Source organism: Penaeus chinensis, chromosome 12 (genome assembly GCF_019202785.1).
Source record: "Penaeus chinensis breed Huanghai No. 1 chromosome 12, ASM1920278v2, whole genome shotgun sequence".
In the NCBI taxonomy this organism is placed as follows: Eukaryota; Metazoa; Arthropoda; class Malacostraca; order Decapoda; family Penaeidae; genus Penaeus; species Penaeus chinensis.
The window spans coordinates 32534289-32542117 of NC_061830.1; positions in this window are offsets into that span (position 1 = coordinate 32534289).

Below are 7829 nucleotides of genomic sequence, written 5' to 3' on the forward strand. Positions count from 1 at the left end.
CCGAGACCAACACCTTCGCCTCGTGCTACTCCTCGTGGGCATATCGTGACATCTCGCACCTGACTATTGTTTACTGCCCCTTCTTACCATACCACCTACCTCCCTTCCCATATCATCGATGGCTACGGCTGTAATTTCGTAAATTCTTACTGTACCTTAATATACGGAGACTCAGCGCTGAAAGTCGAACTGCCTGAACCGATGGCCATCAGAGTTGTCCGGGTGCAGGTGACGTCTTCTACAAAGTGTCCTTACGTTTCCTTTGGTAATTCTTCTGTATATACAGAAAACCCAGAGATCGCCACCCCAACAGAAACAACATGGGACCTTTATTATGTCATCACCGTGACGCCGCCGCAAGACATGGTGGGCAAGTTTCTTTTCTTCTGGAGCTTGAGCAGTTATTTATACTTCTGCGAGATTGTCATCATTCCTTTTTAGTGACCGTCTAGTACAGTACGTTTCTTAAATATTTTGAATTAAACTTTTATCTACAACATAAATACCGATATTTTCACTTTGATGCAATACAGTCAAGAGATGGAGTGCATTAATGTGAATATGCCGATAGATGACGGTAATAATAAAAAAAATAATTAACGTACTGTCGGACAATTGATCTGAGACACCCTTTGGACGCGCATACCTTCGTATATAGTAGGTGCTGTGCATATGTGTGTTAAAGCTTCGAAAATGTGTGTTGTGTGCATAAAGCCATTGACTTCTACATTGTAAGCTGCAACGTATTTACTATATTCTTTGTAACAAGACGTATCTTATAATTATCCACGCTACCGATATAACAAGCACTGTCATCCATCGTCCTGTGGTCGCATAATTAATAGTAAAATATTTAGGTCCATTAACTATTATAAACAAGTTTCATCCACACAGAGAATGATTCATTATGCAACAGGCATAAACCCACTGTAACTTACAAGTGGACTTGCAAGCACTCATATCTAAACTATCTGCACACACTGTATACTCACTCAAACCATGTTTATCACAAACGAAGGCATATTCACCTGTATCTGCAAACGTTCGGAATTAAGTAAGCTTAATTCCTGGCCAAAGAAATCGACGGATGTTAGGGCGCTGGGGAACACTCCGTAGCAGCTAACAGTAAACAGATCAGTGAATAAATTAATGAAGAGATCAATAAGCAATAATAATAAAAATATGAGCATTTCTTATGATCCTCGCTTGTAACTTCCTGAAGAAATACCCTGCCTGTGCCAAGCAATCACACACGAGAACGAGATCTCTGGGAAAACTTTAGAAATGCATTTCGGTTGTCTATAATATTTATTGGTTATTTGAAGCCTTTTATATAATTTTCATTTATACTGACAGATATATATGATTATATACATTTTTTCCTCTGTAGCAAACGTTTCATTATCAACGTTAACACATGATATGAAACTTGTAGAGGTTGAATGCTAATTGCCATTACAAAGATATCTGGTTTCTTTTCATGTAAAGCAGCACATTTACTGATAATGGCATTGACTCGTGCGCCTGGCAGAGTGTCTTACATCTTCTGTGCAGTTACTATGGATTTGGATTAACTTTAATCCGGAATTAACTTTTATGACGCGTACAGAACACATCTTATCCTATTTTTCTCGCGGCTGTTAGCTTAACAAGTAGCTGTTGGGTGTCAAGTGAATGCAGGGTTGTTTCGCTCTTCTCCAGCTCCTTGGGTACAGCTTTCCACCTGTGTTCTCCACCTTTCTTTAACACCTACCCGTTTACTCTCTTAGGAACCTGTTGCATGCCCTTTCGAGAACAATTATATATTATCTGACTCTTACAAGGTCTACTCCACATGTCTCATTATAAAATCCCAATCAATGTTCTCCCAGGTATCTAAATATTAATCCTAACCTTTCATGCACATCTTTTCCATCATTTTCAGCGGATGTTCTTTCATCTTTAGACTCTAGCAATATTTAAACTATAAAATATTACCTTCATTCTGCAAATCCTGCTCTTTCTCCAGTCATCATTTTCTGCATTCCTCATCACTCTCCGAAAGCTTCACCACCCACATTTTGCCTTTGTTTCCAGTCGAAATTTATAACTGAATTTGTTAGCAAACTCTAAGAAAAAAAAAAAAAATGTTGAGCACATTGCAGATATACCAATTAAAGACACCCATGATTTCAGTCTCCATTCTCCTTGTCTTTCTAGCCTTGCTAATGTGAGATGTATCTCTAGAGACAATGTGTGTAGCCTCTACACGGTTAAAAAACATGTACAAGCATACTTGCATGTGTGAAAAGTACTTTCGAATGAAAAATGTAATGTTTATACAAAAACATTTAAAGGCAAAACTCACCTGTTTAACCTTTTCCATGATTTTAGGAAATATATTTCTTTATTTTTGCTATCAGTGTTGTTGATAACAGAATCATAATGCCAATAATATTTAAAATAGCAGCAATATTAATAGCAAAAAAATAAAATCCCGAAAAGTCAAGGAAAGAGGAAATCAAGTGAGGTCAAGTAAGCTTACTTATTGAGTAACAAGTGTTCAACATGTTTTACAAAAAAAAACTACAGTGAACATACCATGATCCCGCCAGCATAGGTTAATAAAGATGAGGATTGCAGTTAACCCGTTAATGTTAACTTATGCTATACAAATAACAGCAGTAGTAGTTAAGATATCAAAGCCTTCATGCTCCATTAAAAAAAAATACATTATATGTATAATATATATATATATATTATATGTATAATATATGTATATTATATGTACAATATATATATATTATATATATGATATATATAATATATATATGCTATTGTGTGTGTGTGTAAATGTATACACAAGCACACACACCCAAACACACACATATCTAAAAGTATATAAGTTCCATATCCAAGTGGGCCTAGGACACTTGTTTACAAAGCCGCCGCGGGATGATACGGTCGGGTGGCCAGTTCCTTTCCGCTCCGACTAACCACAGCACGCTGACGTCAGATGAATCGGCTGAGAGGGGCGGCCGGGCGCGTACCAGGACCTTGCGATTGCAAAGCCAGCACTCTATCAGTAGTCTCTCTCTGTATTTATATACACAATACACACATACACTTACATGTAAACAGACTGTCTAGAGACAGTATCTCAATAAAAACACTGTTAGGGAAGGCAACGGGAAACCATCAAAATTTGAACAAACACACACTGCAATGCCTTTATTCCAGTTTACCCCTGCTGAAAATGTGTTGCAGTGCAAAGAAACCACTCCTATCTAGTGCATCCCTGATCTCTACACCCTCCGCGTCTAGACAGAGTGCATCGATGCCATGGTCGTCTGCCGTCAGTAGATTTACCTCGAGGGTTAGAGATCCAGGCACCTAGTTCCTAGTTTCCTTCAGCATGGAAAGTAAAACTACATACAGCTTTCAAGCAGATTTGGGAGGTGGAAGAATCTGACTGAAAAATCTGAGGAATAACTCACTCGCTGAAGAATCTGAGGAAGAACCTGAATTTTCTGAAGTAGCAGGCAAGGAAGAGAGCAAATCGTCATTCCCTGCCTTCCTTCAGCGTACACACTCGAGGAATATTATGTGGCCTTCAAGAAGATTAGGGAGTTCTGATGATGTGCTGGGTATGAGTATAGACTGCATCCAGTAGTGGGGTTCTGGTCCTGAGGAGTAGGGAGCCACCTCTTAGCCACTACTGCTACCAGGTCCACGTTGACCCATCTATGGAATGAATAGGAATAATGGTAAAGGGGACTCTTTAGCCATGGCTGGCAACCCTTCTAGAGACAGTGTCTCAATATAAACGCTGTCAGGAAAAGCAACGGGAAATCACTCTGACTGATCTTACCCTTGCATTTATGACATCTCAGAAAATGATCCTCAGTCCCACATAAATGGATTAACAGAGAATAGTGTCATACAGAAAATAGATGCAATAAAGAACCTGGCATAGGACGGACAACTAGGAGAATATATTTAAATATGTATATATGTATATATATGTGGGTGTGTGTGTATGTGTCTATGTATACATATGCATACATACATACACACAATATACTGTCAAATTCTTATCAAAGTCTGTTTCTATATCATCAATATTTATGTTCGAGTCTGATACATCTATCAAGATTTTCCGTCTTAATTCATTTATTTTCTTTTATATATTCAATTGTATTCCCGGTTTCATTATTGACAAGATCTGACAATTGTTTTCTGTATTCATATACAAGTTATTAAAATAGTTCAATGATTAACTTGTATAATTGTTAGTTTATATAGATAAATATCAATGTTTCGTTGCTCCATTGTCAATTAGGATTTTTATGCTAGTTGTTTAGAATTGTTAGAATTACCAGCTGTGATCTATTCACAAGATAGATATGAAACCACAGAGGATCTGTGTTTAGTTTCAAACATTTGTTTATTAATATCTCGTGGGGAACACTGCCAAAGGCCTTGGACAAGTCTAGTAGAAGTCAAATTTTCTTGTTGTCAATATTGTTATAGATCTTATCTGATATCTTAAGGAGAACTGTTTCTGTTGATAGCCTTCGTCTAAAACCATGTTGGCAATCAGCCAACAGTCGGTTTGAGTCCAGAAATGAAATCAGCTGGTTGGCGACAATTTTCTCTAAAATCTTTGGAGAAGGGGACTGACATGAGGGATTTTCCATAAGTCAGGAAATGTGTTAGTGGCAATTGAGGTATTGATGATAATAATGTAGAACACAGTTATTGGCAGTGAATCTCTTATGAAGTGAAATGGAATCCCATCTGAGCCATATGAATTAGATTCTTATAAACCTTTTATAGTTAGAACTACTATGTTACAATCCACAGGTTCAGGTCTGCATATATTAGTGGATTTTTCACTGAAGGTAAGAGATCTATTGGCAAAACCATTAACATCAGCATTTTCAGACGACAGATTTACTTGTGTTTTTTCTAAAGCAAGTCTACCAGCCTTTGCAAAGAAGTGATTGAATTCCTCTGCTCTTTCATTTAGATTCTTACTGCCATCAGTTTGTTTAAAACTACGCTTTGTTTCAGGAATCATCTTTCTAATAGTTTTCCATGTAACGCTAATATTATTCCTTTCATTTTGGAATGTATCTCTGTGGTATTGCTTTTTGCTTCTGTCAACACCTACTTTATCAAGTCCCGTGGTTATTTCCGTTACCTTAAAATCATCCCTAACAATCACTTACACTTGGGAGGAGCCACATCTCACTAATGCATAAAATATCAATACATCTATCATTGACTAGCATTTCTATTTCATCTTTATGACATAGTGATTGTGCATTTATATGTACAATATTTACAAGGTCCTTGTTCTGTTTACCTTTATAACTTTCGGCGCCGTCTTCATGGCCAAATTCATATGCATTGTAATAGTCGCAAAGTCGACATTTGAGACCATACAGATGGCAGGAGGTGCATTTAACTTTGTAATATATTGTGACTCTCGTAGTGCCTTGCAAGCAATCAAGAGCCTAAAGTCATCATATCTAGTGGTGAGGGAGATTCAAGATTGGCTTTCACTGATGTCAGCACGTAAAAAGATAACTCTGTGTTGGGTGCAAGCACATGTTGGTATCAATGGGAATGAGCGAGCTGATCAGAAGGCAAGGCAGCTGCCACTCAGCCCTGTGATGCTCGTTTTCCTCTCCCACACACTGACTAGAAACCCAGCATCAGGAGTTGTCTACGTGATAAATGGAGGGACCAATGGAGGCATACCTCTAGAAATAAACTGCGAGAGATTAGAGATGACCTTGGCAGTTAGGTGACCAGCATCCATCCCAACCGACAAGTAGAAGTTGTAGTAACAAGGCTGAGGATCGAGCACACTGACTCATGGGCCGATGATGGCAAAAAGTGAAGCACGCTGTGAGGACTGCAAAGAGCCATTAACGGTCGCACATTCTCAGACCAAAAAGGAAGGTACTTGTCTCCCCCATGTACACTGAAAAATGTATTGGGGAAGGACTGTGACATAGAAGGTCTTATTAGTTTTCTTAGGGAAACTAATATTTTCAATAAAATTTAATTTTGCATAATGTTTATGCAATAGTTTTTAGACATATAGAGCATAATATTTATGCTTCAATTTTTAATATAATATTTATTGTTATTTATGACATTTATTGATATATTTATAATGTTTTAAATATTTTAATATATCAGTCTAACAAGGTGTTCGCCGCTAATGACCTTAGCTGTCAACGCGGCAGATAAGTTTCAATAATCAATCAATCATCATGTGATCCCTTGTGTTAGTATACACATCATACTTCTTTCGACTTTGAGTTTGCCAACGATTTTCAGATATTGGGGTCTCTCATCATATGGTAATTGTTTATCATTATTCTGTTTAGAATTAGTATGGGAGGGCACATGGGTCCTCTTCGCATTATTCAAGTTATACGCTAGTTCAAAGATTTTACATTGCTTGTTAATTGTTGACAATAGCCAAAATGCCTTCATTATCACAGTCTACGTTGAAGCACATTTCATCTACTTCACCTGTACCAAGTCTGAAATTTAGTTGAGTTTGAATAATTTTAATGCCATTATTAGAGTTCTATTCTTTTAGCTTTTCATTAAACTGATTGATCTTATCAGCAAGATCATCTGTTCTCAGAGTTGGTACTAGTTCACATACAAATATCTCCATACCATCATTCATATTTTTTTAAATCCAGAATTAAAGACTCTAAGTCATCCAAGATCATGTCTGGATTTACATCATCTATTAACTCGTTGATCACACAGTAGACGATACATCTCGCGGGCGTCCAGTCCAGTTTTTCGTTAACCCAACATTTCGCAAGGTCCATGGTTGCTCCCTGGATGATTCTGATGGAGCAGTCCTTTCCAAGATCCGATGGCTTGATGTCGCTGAGGTTCGTCTCCCCGAGGAGCAGAGACTACTCGGGCATAGGAAGGGGGGACTGAATTAACCCAGAGTCCGACGAGGCGCTGTTCCGTTTTCTGTGGTCGACCTGCTCTTCCAGCGTTGACATACGATCGTTGAGCCTGTTGATGGTCATATAGGCATTTTGAACTATTTTGTTGAGTTCTATTTCAAAATCTTTTTTGTAAGAGGTCACATGATTCGTCCTCGCGTTGTTCGCTCGTTGATTGGGTTTTTTCCATTATCATATCAACAAGCTTGCCCTTCATCAACCGTGTTTTTGAAGTTCCGTTTCATTGAAATTGTTGAACAAGTAGTCCCATGTTGGATGTTCAAGATTAGGCGCGGTATTGCTTGAAGTAGCATTGGAATCTTGTTGCCTGTTCGTCTTGTCCGACATTGTTTTTTGTGTTGTTTTCAGTGTTTTGTCCGTTTTAATAAAGTACGTCCTGAAGTACTTTGAACAGAGGTCCTCCATGACTATAAGATCATAAGTTATGTCACAATAGATTAAATTCACTAGAGGCACTGTCACTTCTGGTAGTTGATTTTCTATAAAAATCTTAGAAGAACCTTGTAGTAATCCATAAAATCCAGAAATTTGGAGAGCTCATACGGACTTTTGTTTACTTTTGTAGCGCTTTTGTAGTTTTCACCTTTAACTGTTTGATGTGAGGTACCCATGTAAGCCTTGAGTTAAAAATTAGACCCAAGTACTTCAATTCTTCAACAAAATGCAGCGGGTTTGCTCCTAAATAGAGGGAAGGATGGAACTTTCCTCGTTTATGGAAATGCATATTCATGGTCTTACTTGAAGATAATTTGAACCCATGGTATGTTGCCCACTGCACAACCTGATTTATCGCAGTCTGCATGTGTCCTTGCACATCATGTAAGCTTCCTC